Genomic DNA, 25905 nt, shown 5'->3' on the forward strand with positions numbered 1-25905 from the left:
AGCTCTTGCCTTCAGGTTCCTGCCCTATTTGACTTCTTGTCCATGTTTTCTCAATATGAAAATGCAAGACAAATTTATTTAAACCCAACTTGCTTTTGTGGCCATCTTGTTTTTGTTTTGTTTTTTTGTTGTTTGTTTTGGTTTGGTTTTTGTTTTGGTTTTGCAAGACAGGCTTGGATATTCTTGAAATTGCCCTGTAGACCAGGCTGGGCTGGAATTCACAGAGATTTGCATGTCTCTGCCTCCTGAGTGCTAGAATTAAAGATGTGTGTCAACCACCACCCATCAGGCATGGTGATTCTTAAGCATGGTGTTTCACTGTAATTGATACCCTAATCAACACATGTCTTATCAACCACTAAAAGACACTAAAATACAGTATCACTGAAAACTGTATACTCAAAGTACCATTCTATTGTATACTCAGCCAGTTTTAAGTTTCATCTGACTTTATTAAAACAGAATAACCAACATTACTATGCCTTGAATTTCCAAGAAATCATCTTTTACAACCTAAGAGGAATGTGTAGCTTTAGTTTTAACTATGTAATATTCTATGTCCCTTGCCCACAACTACAACCAAAATCATGATACAGGGAGAAAAGTGCTGAATTTAGAGTAGAGTTTGCTCTGTTGTAAGCTGTGCAAAAAAGAAATCTTTCTTCATTCCTTAAGGTGACATGAAAACAGGACAATCTTGGGTCCCTATCGCACACACTGGTTTCTAGTAGTTTCAGATCTTCCTGTCCCACCACAGAATGTGGAAATCCAAGATAATTGCTTAATGTTGTTTTGTAAACCTGACAGATAATATTTGAGAGCATCTCCTGAGGTCTGGTGTAAAGAAGGTAAGAGGTATGAAAAAAACAGGCATTCACAGAAAAGGTTCTATATGTCAGTCACTTGGAGCACTCTTATGACTGAGCAGGACACTTTGTATAGAAATCTAGAGATGACAAAACTACAAGAAAGAGACTCATTCACCTTCCTCATGTTAGAATTAATCAAACCTGCAGTCGGTTTGATGATGAAACTGGTAGTGCTAATCTGGTCTCTAACTTCTTTCCCCAAAAGAAATTCCAATGTCAACATGCTAGCTTACCAGTTCACCTAGTGAACAACAAATGAACCCTTGCTGCATTTGAGCCATTGGGAAACACCATCCTTCCCATGCAGATATGACCTGACAATGCTGCTGCCTGAGGAATTAACCGAAAGGAAATGAGGTACAAATTAAAAGCTTACCAACACAAGTTTTACAGAGGGGTATTTCATTATAAATTATGAGAAAAATCATTCATCTAATTTACTGCAGTTTATGTAGATTGGGTAGATTAAGATTTACATTGGCCAAATTTTATTTTAACTACTGGAAAGAATAAAATGCTATAGATGGGAGCCAAAATCCTACAGTCCAATTTAAAAATGATTTCTTTTGCTAATTGTTTTCATGTTCTCAATAATTCACCACTAAAAGCTGTGAGCTTACTGAATTATACAGATGTAATTAGGTTGTTCTGTTAAAATACTTTAGGTCTCAGTATTTTTATGACTCCAAAAACCTTTACATTGGTTTTCTATAAATCTGCCCTTGGATGAGATTGCATTCTATAATAGAAAATAAAATTGCACTAAAAATTTATATTCTTCTCAAGTTTGAAAGTTAAAATAAAAATGATATTTTATAATTTAATCAGTATTTATAAAGCACAAAATCAGAGAGATTTTTTGAAAATGACTGAATATACACAGACTGTCAATTCCTGTGTCAGTATTATGACTAATTAAACTAGAAAAATTGCTATAAATAGATCACAGATCTTATTAAAAGTTCCTTGAAACCACAGTGTTTCAAATACTATTATCAATAAGAACTTTAAATATATCTATTAATGATGGTGCCTGCCTTTAATATCCATATTTGAGAGACAGAGACAGGAGAATCTTTTCAAGGGCGTCCTCGTCTACACAGTGAGTTCCAGGACAGTGAAGCTATCCACTGAAATCCTATGTCAAAAATAATAAACAAATAACTTTAAATGTTACTATATACTGTAAACACTATACACACATCCCATTTCAAAGCATTTTCTTGGTCTCCATACAGCAAAGCCATGTCTCTGTTCTAGTCCAGTTTCTTACAAATATTTCTAGTACAGGAGATATCAAAGAATCTTCAAGGCCATATTGCAGGTTTTCCTAATTGGCACTCTAGTCCTAAAAGTAAGAACACCTGTCCATCCCTAGTCACAACAAAGTCAACTTTGCTATAACTTCTTTCACAAATTCGAGGGAGGAAAACTGTATTTTCTTCAAAAGCCTGTGCTTTTAACTTGTCTCATGCTCTTTTGTATCTGCTCTTGTTCTTTCCCATGTTCTCTCCATGTGAACAGAAACACACATGCATTTTGCCAGACCTCAAGCTTAGCACTTTTTTTTTGTTTGTTTTTTGTTTTTTTTGGGGGACAGGGTTTCTCTGTGGTTTTGGAGCCTGTCCTGGAACTAGCTCTTGTAGACCAGGTTGGTCTCAAACTCACAGAGATCCACCTGCCTCTGCCTCCCAAGTGCTAGGATTAAAGGCGTGCGCCACCCCCGCCCGGCAAGCTTAGCACTTCTTATGTTCAAATAAAGTGTGAGAGTCATGACAGCATCATGAAACATCAGTGTTCTCAATTGTGTTACGTTCGCTGTTGTCTTTCTCACCAACCACAACAACTCAATTACTGCATTCCATTGCAAGTTAAGCCCAAAGTAAAAATGATTCCAAATTCTTCAGGCTCAACATAAATGCATCCTGAAATCAGAAATGATATTTAATATAAAGTGGGGCATTTGTCTGTTCATGATATCGTTACCTGTTCTTACAGGTTTGGGTCCTAGATGACACAGCTGTTAACTGTTTCAAAACATACATTAGTTAACTGTTTCAAAATACACATTCTTCTAATGGAAACTTTAATTGGTATTTGCTTACTATTTATATTTGGAATTTTATGAGTTATTTCAATCATAGTTACTTCCTGTATTTTGTGATAGTGATATATCTTCCACTACTTAAATAAGTAACTTCAAATGTTCTACGACTGTACAATTTACTTTTTTGAGTGTCATAAAATGTGTTTAATACAAGATAACTGTTTACAATGTGTAAATCATGATAATCATTTGTCATTTTAATTTCCCTTGTAATAAATTTGCATACTATTATATAATAAAGTCTTGTAGATTTTCTTTCTTTTGAAAAGATTGCTTTCCTCTGACAACCATTTCCATGTGTTGTTTATTATGGTTTCCTGTTTAATATGAGTATCTGCTGTCTTGAGGAGGAAAATATTTCTAGTCTATATACTTTTTTGATGACCATCTCCCAGAATTTTCATTGTAAGTATATAATGAACACTCATAAAGCAATATTTGAAGGAAGATAAAACTCCACCTTCTATTTCATGTTGTAAGCAGACCCCGCAGTTCATTTTCCCCATGTGTTTTAGCACTAATCCTACAAATTTTCCATTTTTTGAATCCTTCAAGGGATTTTGAAATTATTATCATTAAGCAATTTTATCTGAGAATAATCTATACTAAATTATAAGCACTTGAAATGCACATAATAGCAAACTTTTCACATCCAAATGTATTGTAGGTTTATAAGATTTCTACCAACTTTAGTGGTAGATTTCTCATTCTTTTCAATGTTCGTTCTTAACGATCAAAGAGATACGTAAACTGTAACTATCATTTAAATCTGTCAACCTACTTTGAGATAGTAGGAAATTGTATGTCTGAAGACTGCCCTGGAGAGAGAATTGTGCTGAAGAAGGCCTCCACTGACTTCAAGAATTTGAAGGATGACGAAAGCATCTCAATAGGAGAGTGGAGCAGAATCAGAAGGGATGGTAGATTAAACAACTTTGTTAAAGTTGGGGTGGCTTTCATTATCACTCTTGGATAAATGCAAAGGGTGAAAAGAACCTTATACAAAGAGGGTCAGGCAGATAAAATACCTTAGGAAAAAGAATGTACAGGTGAGGCAAGAAGCGTTTTGTTAGGAAATGTTTAAACAGAGTGCTGAGGGTTTACCACTTAAATGACCGACACTGCCAAATCTTTAGAGATTGATGATGCTTCTGGAGAAACCCAAAATCCACTGAAGAGAGATACTAGCTTGAAATACCTACAGATCCTGGCCATGACAATCAAGTAAGCACCTTACCGCACAAGTTAGTATTGTTCACAGTGATACTACTTGGTACTTGTGGACTGTTACAGCATCTGGCCCACATGGGCAGTCAGGGAAGACAAGCCTCAGTAGGGAAAAATCAGAGCCTTAACAAAAATTCACATTGTTTTAAATATTTAAATACTGAAAATTATAATGTCCATTTTTAATTTTTTAAAAATTACAAGGAAAGTTCTGGATCCTACTTCAGTTTCTCACTGAGTGAATTTAAAATGGCTGTAGTACAAAAAGAACTTACTATCTCAGTCTATGCTCAGCTTTACAAAATCTTAGTAATAGTCCTGCATTCACCAGAGGGCAACAGTTTCATAACAGCACATGTCTGAGCTGCCCACACTTTCAGAGAATCTGATATTATTTGTTACAGGCTTGACATAAACAATGTGGTGTGGTTTGGATTCCGGGTGCATTACACATTTACAAGAATTCATTCCTCAGAAAAGGAAGTTGCGGTCCCATAAGCATGGAAGACATTTGGTTTAGTGATGCCCAATTTTAAAAAAAGACACGAGAAGGAAGTGAAACAGTAGCCCACCACAAAGCCTACAGCTGTTCTCAGGTGACAGAGAAATAGTACCAATCGATGTTAACATCCCATTAAGCCAGCCAGAAAACCAGAGAATGCAATGTCTGCAATATGAAGCACTCCTCTAGAGACTTGGCCTTGGTAGAATAAATAAAAGGGGGTAAATCCTTCTATTAATTCAGTTCCCTCAGACCATTGATAGGAACTGTAAAGTCAGTTTCCTGAAAGTAACAAGAATGTTGGGATTGAGTCTCCTGTAGATTACCATCAATGCAATGAAATACAAGTTTTAGTTCATTATGTATATGGAGAAAAGTAAATTAATTAGTATCTGGAGAATATGGTCAAGAAATTCTGCTATGAATTAAAAACAGTTGTTTCAGATGAAAGCAAGTATTAAGTCTAGAGGTGATGATTAGATACACTTTGCAGCTTTCTTTTGGTGACACTGAAAAATGAGTCCCTCGTTTATAAATACAGATGAGTACTTCAGAAAGAAGCATTATGTATCATTCATGTCACATTTTGGTCATGATAAATGTTTGTACAAATGGACCAAAATGCACTGACTAAATATGTCATTATATTTTAAAATTAATAGGAGAACATAATGCTTTATTTACTTATTGAATAATTATATAGATAATGCTTATACATTATAAACACACATGCAGGCACACACACATATGCATACAATGGCTCTAGAACTCTTCTCACTGATATTACCACATATTGCAAGTTATGGGATACAATGCAATAGTTCTGTTTCCTTAGTAAGGCATCAGTATCTCTTGTGGATGCCACAACCCATCAATGCTGAAATACTTTATAAAAATGAACTCTGTGTAGTGTGCACAGAGTCTGCACATATTACCCTGTATTCTCTGAAGAATCTCTGGACCACTTTTAATTCTGATTTCAGTTAAAGTGCTACGTAAATTATTACACTGAATTATTTAGAAAAGAATGAAAAGTGACACAAATAAAGAGATTTTATATGTTCTGTATAGAAGTATGTATTTCTAAATTTTAATCCATGATTAGTTGAATCAGTACAGTCCATGGATACTGACTGTTAAATCACATTTACTAGAAAACACCTAAATAAAAATATTAATGCAATTGAAACTTATAATAAATTGAGACAAGTTAAATGCTGAAATATCCCAGCATGACCTTTGATCTGGTTAGTGTTCAGCAAATGTGGCACAAGGTCAGGTCATCTGGGAAGAAGTAACCACATTAATAAAATCTTCCCTCCTGTGAGACCTTTTTTGATTAACGACTGGTATGGCAGGGCTCAGCTCACTATGGGAGATGCTACTTCTAGACATGTGTTCCTGAAGTGAATAGAAAACAGACTGAGTAAGCTATTGAGAGCAAGCCAGTAAAGCAGCATCCTCCTTGGCTTCTGATTTAAACCCTGTATCTAGGTTCCTGCCTTGAGCTCCTTCCCTGAATTGTTTTGATATGGACTGTGTTGTTGAATTGTAATATTAAATAAAACCCTTCTCCACAAGTTTCTCTTCATCATGGTGTTTTATGACAGCATTTTAAACCAAAACTGATACAATATTCTATTTGGTGTAAGTTACCTTCTTCTTCTAGACAAAATATTTTTCTTTTTACCCCATTCAAGTGATAGTTTTCAATTAAGCATATTGGATATGGTTTAAAATACACTGAGTTACATTTTTCATTTCCTATAATATTTTCCATATATTCAACATTGGTAGTAATAAGATACCATGAGAGATTGTAAAATGTAAGAGAGTTTGAAGGATATGAAAGCTTCTTCTTCAGACAGAGTACCCCTAAACCCAGAGAAATGGGAAGGCCAAAAGTTTCTTCTTCAGAAAGTGTACTCCTAAACCCAGAGGAATGGGAAGGTCAAGAGTTTCTTCTTCAGAAAGTGTACCCCTAAAACTGTTGCGGGAGATCCTTCCGCTCCTCCAGCCTATAGCCGCTGAGATACCAGCCATTGGGGCGTGGTCTTTCTCCCTTTAAAAAAGCGGCCATTTCCCTCTCCTCTCTCTCTTCACTTCCTGCTCCTTTGGCGACTAGACCCCCTTCCTAGTTGTGCAGAGGGCTGTTGTCTGGGACAGTGATCGGTAAAATTTTTCCCCTTTAAATAAATACCACCCTATTAATCATAATCCCAAACTGGTGTGGCATTGTTTGTGACTTATGCCTTCATAAAACCATAAGAATGGAGAGGCCAAGAGTTTCTTCTAAAGAAAGTGTACCCCTAAGCCGAGAGGAATAGGAAGGCAAAGATGTTTCCATGGGAAAATATGAGTTAAATTATAATTTGTCATAAGTTGAGAAATGAATGTGGTGAGAAATTTTGTGAGTTCTCAGGAATGAGATGTTGAGATGTGAGGGGGATAAAATGATTTGCATGAGTTATGAATCACTCACACTAAAAGACTAGATGAGTGTATCAGTGAAGATATTAAGGGATGAAAACAGATATCTAACGGATGATAAGAGCAAATGTTGACCCTTGAGAGGGGTATCTTGGACAGGAAAAGTACTCAGGCACAAATACCTCAAGGGTATGTGTGTAAGAGAAAGGAGGGGTCCCCACAGATTTCCTCATACTCAGAAAATCCTGATAGGAACTAGAGACCTGGCTCAGTGGCTTAGTGCTCTTGTTGTTGTTGTAGACAACCTGAATTCCATTACTATCACCCTTAACTGAAGACTTAGGTCCTCTGGATATGCCCCAAGTGCTCTTAACTGCTAAACCATCTATCCAGGCTCATAAATGATTATTGTGGCTGTGCTATTTGGTTTGAGGTGGATTACTTCATCAGAAACCTTGAACAATGCTGTTTAAATAGCCATTATGTTCTAGCAGGTGGTAAACTAAGTTGATGTGAGATAGCATTCATGCATGTGGTTAGTATTAGAAGCTCAAACAATTTTGTTAAGTGTTTTACTACTGAGCGTACTGAACAGGAAAGTGTGTTTCAAAACGAAGTAATAAAATTGATGAATCTGTTAGTCTATTTAGATGGAGGTCATAAAAGGCCATTTCTAATGTTACAGGAGAGAAAATACACTTCAAGATAGTACTTTTAATATGTGCTAGAGAACATGTGTTCTAACTTGGCAACAGAGAAGGTGACTCCTTAAATGGAGACGTTAGATGAGCCAGCTGTGTGCAGGAGACTGGAAGTCTGAGCGACTATGGATCCAAGGATTCTACTGGGATAAGCTTATTGTTAACTTTGATAAAGCAACATCATAGAGAAAGTATATCTGTATTTCAGTGAAGTGTGGGGTTTCTAAAGGGATGAACTATAAAATTAATTCTGGTTAACAAAATATTTAAATAGATTTCAAATTATTTTAGCAACATTTAGTCCTGAATTGAAGGAAACCTCAGATAAGCCGTATGGATAATCAGTAAGACTGCAGAGTAATGGTATCTAGACTGGAGTGTCCTGAAAGTATCATTTAATATAAAAACTGCTTCTTGTAGACTTGGGCAGGGGTTTGACACATGAGTTGTTAGTTCTGCTGTAAAAGGTCAGACTAGGGAAACCATGAAACTGTCCAGAAGACATTATCCGTTGCCCCATGAGAACCAATGCTCATTTTCTTCTAGTTTCATGTGTGGAAAGACACTGGTTAAAGGAATTTTTACTATACTCTTCTGATATTAATGCCTTTTCTTTATAGTGTAACACCTGCAAGTTTGCCACTGAAAATAAAATTGAAAAAAAAAAAGAGCCAACAACAATTCTGAGCTAATCTCACTAAGGAATCTAACCACACAGTAGCCATAGTATGGAACTAGAAATTGATTTAGACAGATACTGTGGAGATAGTCCTGTGATATCAGGTTTCTTTCTCAAACACTTGGCAATTTGATTTCCCTTAATAACAACTCTTGAATTCTTCTACTTCCTCAACTTCCCAGAAGTGAGATATTAAAATATACTTACTAAGTATTGCTTCAAGTCTCTTCAAACTTTCATCCACAACATTGTATGCATATATGTGTATGTATATATTTATAAATATATATGCATAATATATATAGATGTAGTCATATATGTATGCACATATACATTTATAAAATATATTTCTTACCATGACATGTGTTACATCAATATCAATTAAATTCAATTTTCAAAGCATGTTGGCATGTATGGTGCTTATATGTATGTGTGTACATGATTTGCATGTGTGGGTTTGCAAATATAAGTGTGTGTTTATGTGCATGGACATCTGAGTTGGATTTCAGGAATCATTCTTAATCACTCACTTTGTTCACTGGGGCAGGGTCTTTCAGTCAAATGTATAGCTTTCCCAGATGACAAATCTTGTTAACCAACATTTTCTGGGGATCACCTGGTATTGGGAGGCTCTACGGTTTAGAGGTTGCAGCTTACTGTGGCCTATCAGATTTATCCAAGCTAGGCAACATTAAGGACTCCCTCCCCAGTGAGGCTTCCTGCTTTCGTTCTGCTATTATTTGGAGAAGGTCTCTATGCCCAGATTCCTAAGGATGACCCTTGACTTAGTTCCCCACACTCTTTCCTTAGTGCCATATATTGAGTTAAGATTCTAGGCATTTTGATAAGCCTGTGCTTCCACTAATGCAGCTATATGATAAGTGCCTGCCACTTAATGCACGTTAGGGTTTGTCCCCATGCTTTCCAATCTTAAATAATTTTTATACTCTGGAATAAAGTTGAGTTTTCTCCCTAAAGTTATCTCCTGGAAGGCTATCTTCATCATATTTATAGCCATATGAACCTTGTTTGCTTCTTCTGTTACCTCCACCCTTTCAGACTGGTAGCCAATAATCCTGGGGAAGAGGAACCACAGCCCTTCTTTACCTGCTCAAGTTGGAGTTATGGGCAGGGCCATCAATACCATCCAACATTTGTGTGAGTGATGAGGATACAAACTCTGGTTTCCACACTTGTTTAGCAAGCATTTCAATTACCCAGGTCACTGTCTAGTCTCCAGCCTTAGCATTTATAATGGGTGGACATATCTCCTCCATGTTTCTAGTACTTAGGGCAGAAGAGGGAGCTAAGTGTTTGAGAGAGCTAACTGCTTTGCAGAGATCTCTGTTTCGTTCCCAGCCCTCATGCTAGGTAGTGTAGAACTGCCTGCAACTACAACTCCTGGAAATGAGATGCCCACTTTGAGACTCCTTAGTCATTCATAGTATCCTCTGCACATACCTATACACACATATGCACATGATTAAACTTTAAATTCCACTTTAAGAAAGGGTGTCAGGGGTTTCTGGGAAGTTGGCTCAGTGATTATGATCACTGGATGCTCTTCCAGAGGACGTGGGTTCAATTCCAGCACCAAAATAGCATCTCACAACTGTCTGCACTCCAGTTCCAAAGGAAATGACACCCTCATACAAACATACTTGCTGGCAAAAACACCAGTGCACATGAAAACACACGGTTTTTGCTGATAAAAAGCAATGCATGGTGGTGTATACCTTGAGGTCTGCATTCAGAGACTGAGGTAGGAAGACTATAAGTTCAAGGCCAGGCTGAAATACACTGCCAAATCCTGTCTTGAAAAATAAAACAAAATTGTCTGAGAATAAAGCATGCTTGAAACTGCCATTTGATAATTTAAGCAATGATGTTCTGAATGTGATGCTCATGACAACTGAAGAAGAATGTGGATATCACTCTAATTTCAGATCTCTCCAAAGATGGCTTTTCCAGAGTTGCTTATAATCTGAGGTATTTCTGAATATACTATTTAAACAAAAGTGATCAGCAATGATAGTATAAATTCTAAACTAAGAAAATCACCAGTATCTAATCAAGCATATAATTTCAATTTTACAATGACAGTTTTTAAAAGTACTTTTAACTTTAGAATGATTGAAATAGTAGCAAACTTATGGTCTCCCATTTAACATAATGCTGCAATTCCTGAATGATCTTGACATCTCTATTTCTCTTCTACTTTAAGATAGGTATGCAGATCATACTAAACTAAACTCACAAAGAGAAGCATGTAAGACTTACCAAGAAGAGCCTCCCCTGAAAAGGAGTTGCGACTGGAGGATGAAAAGAGCGAAACTCCTCAAGATTCCCCTGAAGAAGAAAATGGGGACACCTTTAATCCACATCTGTGGGAACTTTGTGCTCCAAATCTAAATTAGCATTTAGATAAAACACTCTCTGAGTATTTACGGAGTCATGAAATTGATGTTATTGTTAAAAACTCATAATATAAAATGTGAATCTTTCTTAGTTACCTAATGAAAAGTGATATAGATCATAATATTGAAAGATTATACATAATCCTTAAATATTCACTGTTCTATATGGGCAAGCATTTCTTGACTAACTACAAAACCATTTTCTTTCCCTAAAAGATAATGTAATTTACAAAAACATACTTTCAATTTTCTGTGTGAGATCTGGAAATATGTTTTAGAATTTCTGAATTTCAATGGGATGTAAAGATGTCAGAATTTCCCCTAATATTAGCCAATGAATATCTTGAAGCTTTCTCCTCAAAACATGACACATTCATCCATCAAATTTTGAGGATTATCTGAAGACTTCTAATTTACTACTCAATTTATAGACATGTATTTGGAAAGTTGAGCACTTTTCTCAGTAAAATCACTGAGGCCACAACTACAGACAACAATGTGTATAGAATGCCCTCCATATGTGTGAATGAAACACACACAAATCAGTAGCTGACTGATTTATCAGCTAAGCCAAAAAAAAAAAAATCTACATTCCAGCGGCTCACACAATACACTATGTTTAATGGCAGAAGGTAAACTATATGGCAGAAGTGGTCAGAACAAAGGTAGCACTCAGGGTTGATATTTACATTTGAATGCAAAAGTACTTTGAAAAATTCTGTCCATTTCTGAGTTCAGGCCTCCATCATGATTGGCCACTTGTGATTCCTAAACCTCTTACATTTTTATCTTCTAGAAGTTTCTTTCTGTGAAACTGTTACTCTTTCAATGCCTCTAAAGCTCCAGCTTAGCCCAGTGAGAGCTCAGAACTTCTTGGACTGTTGATTACACTGGTTTGTGAATTCTAACACAAATTTCATCTATTTTTCATTTCTCATCTTATGAGCCTTATTTCTTCTATGAGGTTAATTCCTAGACCATGAAACATGAATTCAACTCTAACACGACTACATGTTGAGTTTTAGGTCAATTTGTGATTCTGAGACACTCTCATAAAATAATAAATGTACTAAAAATCTAACAAATTAGGAATATTTACGGAGGCTGTACTTGTGCTATCTGGTGTGATTCTGTACTAGACAAACAAGTCTAAACTGATTGGTATCAAAATATCTACTGGCTGATAAAAAATAACTTAGGCTTTGAAATTTGTTTTCTTTTGAAATATATGTTGAAAAACATACCTTTATGTGTAATTTTATGGTATACTAAGTTATTTTATGATTTTATTGTGTAAATTTTTGTATTGATACATAATTATATTTACTTCTATTTTATGTATTAATAATATAACTTACATATACAAAGTTCATAATCAAACATATTAATGTTAGAATGAAACTGTTAGCTGGATTATTTGATAATTGATTCTTGTCTAGAGTTAATATTAAAAAATTGGAAGTACTACACTTCATATACTTATAAGAAATTATGTTTAAAATATTAATTTTTGTTATCAGAACATAAAGAAAAATATCAAGATGTCATTTTTTTTCTGCTGTGTAGTACTCCATTGTGTAAATGTACCACATTTTCCTTATTCATTCTTCGGTCGATTGGCATTTAAGTTGTTTCTAAGTTCTGCTATGCTGCTATGAACATTGTTGAGCACTTGTCCTTGAGGCACAATTGAGCATCCTTTGGATATATATCCAAAAAGTGGTATTAATGGGTCTTTAGGAAGGTTATTTCCTAACTTTCTGAGAAATCGCCACACTAACATCCAAAGGGGATGTACCAGCTTTCAGTCCCACCAGCAATAAAGGAGTGTTCCCTTTACCCCACAACTTCTCCAGCATAAGTTGTCATCAGTGGTTTTGATCTTTGCCACTCTTACAGGTGTAAGATGGAATCTCAGAGTTGTTTTGCTTTGCATTTCTCTGAGGACTAAGGATGTTGAGCATTTCCTTAAGTGCCTCTATTGAGAGTTCTATGTTTAGGTCTGTATTCCATGTTTTTATTGGTTTATTTGTTCTTTTGATTATCAATTTCTTGAGTTCTTTGTATATTTTGGACATAAGACCTCTGTCTGATATGAAGTTGGTGAAGATCTTTTCCCATTCTGTAGGCTGTTACTTTGTCTTGTTGACTGTGTCCTTTTACAGAAGCTTTTCAGTTTCAGGAGGTCCCATTTATGAATTGTTTCTCTCAGTATCTTTGCTACTGGTATTACATTTAGGAACTTTTCTCCTGTGCCAATGCATTGAAGTGTACTTCTCACTTTCTCTTCTATGACATTAAGTGTGGCTGGCTTTGTGTTGAGGTCTTTGATCCATTTGGACTTGAGTTTTGTGGATGGTGATAGATATGGATCTATTTTTATTCTTCTACAAGTTGATATCCAGTTACACCATCACCATTTGTTAATTATGCTTTCTTTTTCCTTTTGAGATTGAAAAAATAACAACATCTTAAATTTTGCAGGCAAATGGATGGAATTAGAAAACATCATTTTGAGTGAGGTAACCCAAACCCAGAAAGACAATTATTGCATGTATTTACTCATAAGTGATTTTTAAACATAAAGCAATGAAAATCAGTCTAACTCACAATCCCAGAGAACCTAGACAACAAATGAGGACCCTAATAGAGACATACATAGATCTAATCTACACGGGAAGTAGAAAAAGACAAGATCTCCTGAGGAAATTGGGAGCATGGGTTGAACGGGAGGGGAGAGACAGGCAGAACACTGTGAGAACATCTCTGCTGATAGCCTTGATTGTTAAATGAAATGGGTGAGGGTAACCTGAGGGTATTAGCATTCCTGTCACAGGTTACCCCCAATAAGAAAGCTAGCTAATATTAAGCTGTGAGAAAGGCAGCCAGCAGCATGCTGCCATTGTTTCTGCTTAAGTTGCCTGCCTGAGTTCTGGCACTGATTTCTTTCAATGATGGACTGTAGCATATGAGCTGAAATGAAGCCTTGCCTCCCCTAAACTGCTTTTTACAATTTATCACAGCGTATTTTTATCACAGAAACATGGAAATATTTACTCCAAATTTTCAGTTCTTCGAACAGTAAAGCCAACATTAATATACAGGCCTTAAATGAGACATAATTGTAGGAGAAAATAAAAAATAAAGGATGAAGCTGTTTTCTGTCCTCATTGCAAAAGGAATTATGTAAAGAGAATGTCTGATGATTGTAAAGATGCACAATTGGAAGGAAAAGTTAAAAAATAAAAAAAGGAGTCCTTCTCTTGAAAGTCTTTAGCTTTGTAAAATAATGAATGCTATAAACATATATTGAATGTGTATTATCCAATAAAAACTATAATAGAAAAGTTATGCAAGATTGTTTATGTGAGTATAAGGCCATGTGTTTCATGGTCAGTTCACTGGTGGGGCTACGGTGTTGTAATATTTTCTCAGACTCATATCTCATGATCTCGTTTCTGCTCATTCATCAAAATTGCTTTTCTCGCTCAGGTATTGATTAGCAATCTTCTCTTCCCTCTTTCCTGCCCAGCAGCTGGTCAGGTTGAACCCAGATGTGTATCTCCAACACTCTCAAATCTGAATCCCATTACTCTAAGCCCCTTACGGACTCACTATTCCACAAATTGTCAATTCTAGATTGCCTATACTTCATTTCTTCCATTATAAATTTTGCTCAATTCTGATACTTGAATTCCTTATGAATGAATTGCTAATTTATTGGCAAGAGAAAATCTTTTTCTTTTGTTTTTCAAACAGGGTTTTCCTGAGCACCTTAGGTACTTGTCCTGGAAGTCATTCTGTAGACCAAGTTGGCCTTGAACTCACAGAGATCCTCCTGCCTCTGCACACCAAGTGCTGGTATTAAAGGCGTGTGCCACTACTGCCTGGCAGAAAGATACTATTACGTCTGAATGGCTTTCAAGAATCAGAAACCTATGTTACCATTTGTGTATTAAAGGCAGGAAGCAAATGTGTCAGTTTAAATCCTCAGGTGGAATAGGCTTCAGTTTTCTCACCATCTCTTCAGATTCCCTTCAGACTTCAACACAAATCTGACAGTGCACATGGCTTCCCGCCATGCCACACATGTGTATGAAAATACTATTGCGAGAAGGATACTAACTCCCTAATTCTTTTTTAAGAACCAATGCAAGTCAAGGCTGACAGTATCATGGATAAGTGACTTCTGTTTCCTAAGGCCTCTTTGGAAGGCTTTCACCTTAAGATCTATAACATAACCAATATGTTAACTCACTGATGTTTTCTCTCAGTAAGCTTGGCTAAACATTGTAAGGGCCATTAACTTACTGAGCACGTATTTACAGGCTATGGTAGAGAGTGTGCTAGCCCATCATCATACGGACAGAATATGTGACAGGTGTCACACAGGATTAGGAAACACATGCACCTTTAACATGCATGAACACTGCCAGGATTCTTCCAACTGCTCAACTAAAGTTCCAAATGGAAAGCTGATACATTCCCATTACAATTTAGGGGCGATTCAGTCAACCAAGTTTGCTACAGTATTTGACTAATCTTTGCAATGATTCTATCTCTGTTGGCCACCCTGTTACTTGTCTTATAAAAACATATAGCATTGAACTTTAACTTTAGTATCTAAATTCCCTTCAAAAATTTTTGAAATATATTTTAATATATCATCTTACATCCATAATTATATCGAGGTGATCAACCCTGAAATTGAAAATCATTTTTATACAAGAAATATTAATAAGATTTAGAAAGTTTAAATGTATGATAAAATGGAATAAAAGTGATGAGTGAAATTACTCCCTCCACCATTTGGTAAAACCCTGTCGAGAAAAACTCAGTGTACTCGAAGAAATGAGATAAACATTTATGGTTCAATCGTTAGCTACGAGTGAATTCACTATTGACCAGAGTACCCCGAAGTCTTCTACTTTGTTACATACTGAGAATATTGGATTAGGAATTCAATGAGATTAGTTTTTTCCATTGAGGATGTAACTTCAATTCAACAGGCACCCTTCCAACATTAGTCCAATATTTTATCTACAGTAATAGAGCAGGCAGGCCTCTAATCGCTTATTCATTATACTTATTATGCACATTGACAAATCACCACAACCCTGTTGTTATTAAAGAGAATATCAGATGCCATCCATGCTCACTATCCTTCCATAATAACCTTCAGCGACCCTGACCATTTGACAGACTGTCCAGCACTGTTTGGAGAACCAACGGGAAGTGATTCAGCTATCAGAACATACAAATTTGGGCACACACTTCTAAGTCTTTTAATAGAGAAAATAACTTTCCCAGTAAGTTAATAAACTGCTTCTTAAGGACCCCAAAAGATAAATACAAGGAGAAACTTGTTGCATTTTAGAAGAGGTCTAGCTTTGTGGGAGCCTAACCAGTTTGGATGCTCACCTTCCTAGACCTGGATGCAGCGGGGAAGACCTTGGACTTTCCACAGGGCAGGGAACCTTGACTGCTCTTCGGACTGGAGGAGAGGAGTGGGAGAAGGGGGAGGGAAATGGGAGGCTGGGAGGAGGTGAAAATTTTTTTTCAATAAAAAAATAAATTAAAAAAAATAAAAAAAATTAGAAGAGGTCTTTCAAATTCTTGGACTACTGCCTGCCTCTAAGACAGGGAAATGTGGACGGAACTAATTCCCACAATGCTTTCTTATTGTAGACTGCTACAGAATTTACCAATAGTGAGAAATAGGTGAAAAATCTTATTTTTTTAATGCACTCACCAAGTAAGATTTTTGAGTTAGTCATGATGTATAATGGCTTTAGTATTTTCTTCTGGTGCAAGGGAAGTTTTTTTTTTTAAAGATAAGAGGGAAAATGAGAAAAAGAATCTTACAGAAAATTACTAACTGAAAATTGTAATTGAGCTCTGAGAGCCATCAATGTTAAATGTGTTTAATCAAATTGAAATAGATTCCTCCATCTCAGTTTCACACAAAGTGCAAAATGCACTGTTGGAAAATTAGATAATCTTTTTAAAACCTATTACTGTCCAACTCCACCTTCTTGCAAACCAAATTTACTGTAGCATGGGTGAGACTGATTTTCTTTCATAATTTCTGTTTGTTTTGAAGAGCAGGACATTTAAAAACATTTTATTTTTAGTAGAAATATACCAACTTTCTGAAAATTAAGAATTAAAAAAAGTGTAGATCATTTCCTACAGTAAATGCATGCCCTTTGGAAAAAATGCATTTAAACAATTCACAAAATCATATTGTATAGCCGTGGAAAGAATATAGCTTCGTAAAATAACAATTGTAAGTTACATTTATTCTGACTTACCTTCACAAAAATTGTGATTTGCAAATGACATGGTTATATCTAAAGACACTGAAAATAATGAAAGCCCATCATTAAACTGTTTCTAATATTAATCTTAAATGTGCTAAAAATAAAATAAACAAAGATGTGAAAATGATGGAATGAGAACAACCCAGCCCAAAAGAACTGGCCTCTAAATCTTATCTATAGAAAATAGTTTTCTCAGGAGGTCAATAAGCCATTTTATGGACTTAAAATACAACAACTGCAAAGAGAACTATTTCTAGTCCTTGATTTTCTCCTGTCTAAAATTGAAGAATGAGAAACAAATATTTCATACCTTTGTTACTTGTTAAAGATTTAATGCGACCAAAAATTGTAAATTAAATTTCATCTATAATCTGTGTGTCACTATTATGAATATATTGTCAGCATTTTTATTTTACTGAAATTATACAGTTTCTTTGCTAGAGGATATGCATGAAATGATTGAAAAATTTAAATAAAATTTTGACACTTAGGGCAAGAAGAAGCTACTTTTTTAAGGTTTTGTAACTAAATCTAGACCATAACTCATTATCAGCTACCCTCTCTGAGATTCTTAATATATTGGATAACCTCATCTGTTCAAGGCAAGATCATATCCACTTTAAAAGCACATCCCCAATGGCAGCATTTTGACTGGAACGTCTTGCAGGCTAGAGTAAAGCAGCCTCTGCAGGATTGCACACAGTCCTGAAACGTATTTCTTCTTAGAAGCACAGTGACAAAGAATAATGGGAAGACACAGGGCAATACCCTCCCGGGATCGCTGCAGCAGCGGCAGCAAAATGCTTAAACTTCCTACTGCTTTTCCCAGAGATTTAGACACCAACAAATAAGGCCCTGTGGGCACATAAAAGATAAGTGCAAATTTAACCCCCTTTTCACCTGCACACCTGGCACCGGGTCATTTGCCTGGTGTATTTCAAAGCTGGCTCTATTTCTGTCCCGTTGCCAAACAATTGTCTGCAATCAGCATAAAGAGACAAGAGTAGATGGAGGGCAGAGATATTCTTCAAGCTTGATTAACCTATTAAACACTATCTATTCAAGCATCTTAGATGGCCAGATTTGTTAAAGAGAACTTTTTATAAGACAGCAGCTGATTTGTCCTGACTATTTTCTGACAACCCAGGATACTCTGTTACTCACTCAAGGGTATAATCCCTGACTATGAACTGATGTCTCAGGGGAACTCATGTGCAGAATTGTTAGCAGTATCACTAGTATGTTAGTACTGAAGAAGGAACTTAAGAAGAAGTTGCTTTCTGTGGAAGATTAAATGCAGATCATGGAGATCCCAGAAGAGAGACAATTGACCAGCTGGACTCCTGAGTGTGTCCTGTATAGAGGCTAAATGTTCAAGGATCTCTAGATGTGCTGAACTCAGAAACTCAGGGGCAAAGCAGAAGGTCCCTATGCATTCATTACACAGGGGAGCATCAAAGCCACATTCCAATCTAGAATTGGAAACGTTTGTGACTTTTTGTTTTTCGAGGTAGGGTTTCTCTGTAGCTTTGAAGCTTGTTCTGGAACTAGCTCTTGTAGACCAGGCTGGCCTTGAACTCACAGAGATCTGCCTGCCTCTGCTGCCCAAGGACTGGGATTAAAGGTGTGCATCACCACTGCCCGGTTACTTTGTGACATTTTATAAAAAACAGATAGTAAGCTTTACTTACTATGGACAGTAGTCAGGAAGATTTTGGACTTAACTTCATATCCAATCCCCAACTCAAAAAAGTTGGGAAGTAGGGGTTTGGGAAGAATTGCAGAAGGGAAAGAATATGATGGAATTATATCATAAAATTAATGAATAAAGAAACCATGGATTTAAAAGAGAGCAATGATGGATATATAGAGTGTTTGGATGGAATAAATAGACTAGAGAAAAATGTATTTACACAAAATCAAAAATAGAAAAGAAAAAAGTAAAAAGTAACTATCTGTATCTTAATAAACTAGATTGCTTTAAGTGAACAAAAATATTATTGTACTCAAAAAGCAAAGAAAAGAAAAGCAAAGAAAAAAATTTTGGATTCCCACAGCATAAGACCAGTTGACACACGTAACAGACTAAGAAGGAGAAAACATTGAATCTAAACTGAAGATACTTAAATTCTAACTTTCGATTTAGCATAAATCAATACAATTGCTTCTGGAACCCAGTTAACCTTTCATTTTCTCAAATATTAGAAGCATTAACCTTTAAGTTATTACAAAACTTTAGAAGCATGAGAGTATATTAAATACAAAGTTCTCTGGTTGTAAATTAAAAACAATATTAGTAATCAATTTTACTATCTTTAATTAGTATACAAAACATTGTTCATAATGACATTCTCATATATAATCTGATTTTATAACTTTCAACTCTTCTCCAACTGTCAAACAGATGCTGGCCACATGTTTCTGTACTCCCTTATTCTCCAGAACCATAAGGCAAAGAGATTTATGTTATTTTAAAAATTATTTTAAAAAGTAGCTTTTTCCCTAGAATTTCCATGCATATTTAATCTTGGTAGCCCCCCCCCCTGTTTTCTTTTTCCAAGTCTCTGTCCAGTCCTGGCTTATCCATTTCTAATTCTGGTATTTATCCTTCCAATTTCCTATCACACGTTGTGTTATCCTCCACAGTCTCTTTTCTTAAAGCCCTGTTTCTCCTCTTATGGGCCCTGTTTAGTTCCTTGGCTTCTAAATATATTCATTCCCCCATGAAGACAAATATGTACAAATTAGAAACTAGTTTCAAAATGTAAGAGCGAGCATGCAGTATTTGTACATTTTAACCTGTGTTATTTTACTTGTTTCCTGAAAATTTTATAGTCTCATTATTCTTAAAGGCTGAGTGAAATTTCATGTGCCCATGTGCTACATTTTTATTTTTGTCATGTACACATACCTGGTTCCATTTTCACACTGAAGAGAACATAAACTTGACTCTAGCTCTCTGATTGAGCTATGCACCAGATTATTCACAGAACCAGCAACTTCCAGCTAGTCAGTATACACCAGTCACACAAGATGACTCCTTTTTGTTCAAAGTGTCCCAGTGTTACAGAAAGTCCTTTGAAACTGATTACATAAACTTTACTGACCGAGAGTAAATTCCAGTAGTAAAGGAATTTTATCTCCTACCAACAAACCTTTCTGTATTCAAGGGTTAAGAAGTGTTTTCATGAACCTCTACAAGGCTTCATAATATTGTTCAAAATGCATGAGTGCTTTTTTTCTAAGATGTTTGGTCACTTAGATTTGCAATTCAATGTCTCATGAGAAAATGTGGTAATACTGTTCATCTAAATAATAACAAGTCATAAAGAGACCAGACAAGATGCAGTGATGCTAGAGGAGGTATCTTAGGATTAGATACCACTGCAGAGCCTTCTTCCCTCATCCCAACCATCTGATCCCCCTGCACATATCTGCAAAATTCCTTTTGCCTTTTGTAAGACAAATGCCAAAAGTTTGTGTACACACATTGAATTGCAGTTTTAAAGCACAACTATTGACCATATAATGGAGGGACCATGTCCTGAGAAATGTAGCATGAGACACTTTGGTGATAGAGTGTATTTGTGTCAAACAGAGGAGTTTAAATGACCCTACACCCTTGCAAAAAGATAGTAGGTACAGTCTGATATTTACCAGAATATACCTATGGAGTAAATAGGTGAATTTTGTCCCCAAGTTATGGAAGTTGTGATTTAATTTATCTTTCTGATTAGATTACTGATTATTTTCATACTTTGTAAAACAGGAACAAAATATCAGACTTTTAACAAAATCTTTATGCCTCCTCAGAGAACACATAAAATGAAAGTCAGGTGATCAGTCCCAGGAATGCCAAGAAATGTGGTCTTCCCACTACTGAGACATCTCTAATACACCATAACTGTGTCTCATAATGAACAAGAAATATTATGTTTAAGAATTTTTTTATAAAAAAATGTTATGATTGAATAATAAAAATGGTATAATAAATAAACCATCAGGTTTTAAATATATAAATGATACTATTGAAAGTTTCTTCTAACTAAAAGAAATAGGTCAGAAAGGATTACTAAAATTGTTTATATTGGATCTAGATCCGAAGAGATTGAGTAAAGTGATAAATGCGATCCGACTTGATATTTCTGTGTAAAAACATAATCAGTGGGAGAATTCAAATCACTGCTATGCGAAGAACAGCAGCAAGGAAAATAGCCAAAAATTCAAACAGAGAATCTAGCACTTGGAATTAGAGAAGGATTTGTTGCCACTTTCTGTTTTCAGTATATATAAACATGATTTCATTTAGCATCAGTAGACTCCTATCAGTCACTGAAATTTTAGCCAATATGTAGATTAGGAAACTAAACACAGGAAGACTGCAATTTCTTTCAAAGTTGCAGCATTCAAGGAATTGATAGTCAATAGTCTGCATGGATAAGGCAAAACTAAATAAATTATAACTTCCCCATGTAGATCAACACTGACTTCCAGGAGTCAGAGCACGGACACAGTTTAAAGTCACTCTGATTCATCCACCACACATATCTGAGCCTTTAGTATTCCATTTCTCTTTTTTATACCAGCAGGAGTCCTTTACCCCAGTATTTCCAACTATGTCAGAGTAGAGTCTGTCCCCCACTTCTCCATGGGTATTGGGAAGTTCAAACAAAAAAGCCCGAAAACTATCCAAGGTTTAAGGCCAAAATGAACATATACACTATCTCTTAATCTAGTCTCTTTTCCTTTCTGTTCACATCTTTAGGGACGTTTGTGCAAATACGCACAACTTTTCTTTAGCCCCAAAGCATTGTTTTCTTCTCAGATGGATTTTTCCAGAAACCTACTAAATAATAGGTATTACTTAGATAAAGATTTGAACATTTGAAAAGAACTTAAGGGAACTAACATTTAACTCTTTAGAAGAGATGTATAAAATAAATTTACCTATAGTCTTAGAAAAGCAAAAAAAAAAAAAAAGCCTGTTAGTATCTATGAGATGTAGCCACGGGATGGTCTCAGCTTGTCTGTGTGCTACTGAGGAGATCAGAGCTTGTTGGTTATTAGATACAGTGACTTTAAAAGCAATGATACACAGAAATCTCATCTCAACAAGACATCTTCAGCTTTCTGCTCAGGCACTTATGTGTTTACTTTTTCACTAATCGTTTTGAAGATAACTTCTTAGCAGTATGGAATAAATTAAGATAAATATTGATAAAGGACTTGAATAATTACCATTAATTTAATTAAATTATATGAAGTTATCATATTTATTATTTAAATGTATAACTTTAATGCAATGTCAAAATACATACGTCTGAGGACACATCCAACAGTGGCCACTAGTCTGTGCTGTTGTGCAAGAAACGTTTATATACTGCCCGTTCTCTATAAAAGAGACTTGATTCATTTATTTGGTTAAGAACTACAAGTTTTATTCTATTTTAGATAAAATAAGTTAAGTCAATATTGAGTAAGTGTGACTCTGTCATTTGTTCTTTTTCTAAGTAAAGAAAATAGCATTTCAGTTCTATTGAATTGATCCTTTCCACAATAGGAAAACATTAACCTAAAAAATAACCTAAATTGTTATATTTTGCAAAATTATTCAGTAGCTAGATTTTTTAAATCATCAGATAGATAATTTTACTTTCTACTAATAAACCACGTGTTAAAGTACATGTTTATGGTGTTTAACATTTTATTTAATACAATAGATTTGCAGTTTTATGCATTAAAATTTAAGTTATTTTTCTAGTAAAATAGTTGTCTCTTATGATTTTAATCTTTTTGTGTTTGCTTTTTAGAGTTTGAGACACTTTGACTCTATGTAGCTCAGGCTGCCCTTGAACTTACTTTGGTTGCCAAAACTAGATTCCTTCTGCCTCAAGCACCTCTATAGTTCTAGACTTCCAGGCTCATGCCACATTTCTGGTTGTGCTTACAATTCCCATGGTAGTCAAGCCTTTACCAAATAACTTAAGAAAATATTGTTTCATATACAGCATCAAAACTAAAATATATGAGGTTTGAATTTTTCAAAAATGTTTTTTCAAACTATATGACTTTGTATATTACAATGGAAAAGTATACACGAAAAGATAAAACTCCTAGGAATTCTTCTTTAGTGTTTCTGAGTAATGTGTTTCAAAGTTTCCTCTTATGTATTTGAAATTATTTAAGGGAAAAACAAATGTATCCAAATATGCACCACTTATCAGAATGGAGACAATGGTGACTGCATTCAGAGACCAGCCTCTGCTCCCCACTCAGTTAGTGAAGATGAGCAAGAAGATGGCATAATTCTGGGGAAATCACCAAATATCTCTTTTATTTCAAATCAAAATACTACAAATATGTAATTGTATGACCCCTATACACCTATCATATGACTTTTCTTTTTACACATCCCAACAATAACTATAAACATTTAAACTAGAGTGTAAACCGAAAAAATGTAATTTACTTTTAAGTGCCATTGGAAATGTTGTTTCTAGGTCTGTTACTACTCCAAACTCCCTCTACAATGTTCTATACCAAAGAATGTCCCTTATGAACTACCACAAATAAGGTTTGAGTGTTGCTGACCATGAAATAAAAGTTAAGGATGTACATATCAGTAAGAAATTACAGTGTCTGAAGACAAAATTACAGAGGAAGAGCACCCTTGTGTGAGTCACTGTCCTGTAATACAGAGGATTCCTTTGGAAAGTTTCAGTTTCGTTCCCACATCATTAACCTGTTTATTTCATTCTGAGAACCAGAAATAACATCGAGTGCCCACAGGCAATTCTGTTCACTTTACTTAACCACAGCTTACCACCTTCAAGAGATTTCTCCTGAGCTCATAATTTTTACAAGCAAGGTCAAATGGACTTACACAGGTACAAAACCTAGCACAGAATTGTTCCCTCTTTATGCCACCACCCCATATCTGAATTATCACATGCTTCCTCAGCAGAGTTGCTAACTCACCTTCATTTCTGATAGTTCCCCTCACAGCCTCCTGGTAAAGCATTAGCTGCCTGTGAGCTGTGCATTCTCTCTAACCTTAAATCTTGCCTTCCATTCTTTGCTGCAAAGAACATAAAACCTTTCCTGTGAGACAAACCATTGCCACTTTTTTTCTGTTATAGTTTGTTCTAACTTTTGACCTTTGTTATATATTTCTTTTACCTCAGCTCTCTTATTCCTTCAGCCATTTTTGTGAGTTTCTCGTCTTTCTTCTAAAATTCTTACAATCTTACTTCACACTTTTAGCCAAAAAGAATTTTGATCCTCCAGACTCTGGTAGGTCAAGTCATTGCTCTGTCTTTGCCTGGTTTACAACCTTGGGTATACAGACATTTGGAGCTGCTGTCTCATGCTGTGTTAACCTGTGTGTCCAGCCAGGCCTTTATGCAAGATGTATTTAATCTAGCTTTATTCTTGCCTGTGTAGTCATTGATTTAGTTTTGTCTCCAGTTTGATTCCATATGTCAAGTCCAGTCAGTATTGCTTGCTTTGAAACTGTATGCAACAACTTCATTAATCCTCATCATTAAATAACACTGAGAGCTTGTGGAAAAATTTCTGTAGGAAAGCAGTATTTATGACCATTCATATTTATAATGGCAAGAAAGGAGTTTCTGATAATTGTCAGTTTATATGTGTAACCCTTTTGCCTCTCATGTCTTTGTCCTTGAGGGCAAAAAAAAAACCCTCAGATTAATTGCCATACCTTCTACAAGTGTTCTGTTTCCAGGTGTATCTTTCACTGAAATGCTAAGAGACTACGATAAGAAAATCTCTCCTACCTGATTTTTATTAGAACTGAAGATTATTAAACAACATCCATAATCCAGAGAGTTACTAATGAGATGATCAGTTAGGACACTTTGCAGTTCTGACACAACTATAAAGAGTAGCCCTGAGCTCTGATCCTTAACTGAATAGGTGGGGGGACCGAGAACAAGTTGGAATGGCACATGTAAGTGGCATGAACGACATGAGGGACACAAATCTCAGTAAAGAAAACAGTGATGTCAGCGCAGAGCACAGTATCCCGTTACTCCCACATGGGTGTATGAAGAACAGCATGGAGCACAGACCTGGAGGCCTCTTTGCAGTCACCTAGTATGGCCTCCTCCTATTTTCCTGCATTTTAAGAATACATCATGTTTTTCCTGCCTCTTGTACACCATACTTAGAAAGTTTGGCTCTGCATGTTCAACACTTTCAGAAATAGTAGCTGCCTTAGAACAGTCTGCACTGGATTAAAAGAGGAATCTGCTTCCCTGGGGGAAACGAACGACAAAAGCGAAGTTGCTGTCCTACATGTGAGTGCGGCTCATGCTTTGCATCTGCTTCGCTTTCTACTTTTAGTTGGGCTCTTCTCTTTTGTGATACAGCAGGTGACGTAATGCTGCTGAAGCTTCAGTGTCCATGTTCACAACTTTACAGAATTTTTAAGTAAAGGACCAGCAACTCCACACTATGTAAGGGCTACTGTTTTTTTTTTTTTTCACAGTAGGTCAACAGTTGAAGAGAGATGACAAAAACACTATAATAAATAGGGGAGGACCGGGATACCAACAACATGTAGGGTTTCTCTCTCTCTCTCTCTCTCTCTCTCTCTCTCTCTCTCTCTCTCTCTCTCTCTCTCTCT

The 25905-nt window shown here is 35.8% G+C and overlaps 1 long non-coding RNA gene across 1 annotated transcript in view; it reads right to left on the reverse strand.

Annotated features, from left to right (window-relative positions):
- The window catches only part of LOC113456646, a 793133-nt gene that overhangs the window by 215217 nt on the left and 552011 nt on the right, over positions 1 to 25905 (reverse strand). Inside the window, exon 3 of the long non-coding RNA XR_003377403.1 lies at positions 10796 to 10864. This is a non-coding gene — a long non-coding RNA (uncharacterized LOC113456646). The remainder of the gene's footprint in view (positions 1 to 10795; positions 10865 to 25905) is intronic.

Source organism: Microtus ochrogaster, chromosome 10, assembly GCF_000317375.1.
Source record: "Microtus ochrogaster isolate Prairie Vole_2 chromosome 10, MicOch1.0, whole genome shotgun sequence".
Classification (NCBI taxonomy): Eukaryota; Metazoa; Chordata; class Mammalia; order Rodentia; family Cricetidae; genus Microtus; species Microtus ochrogaster.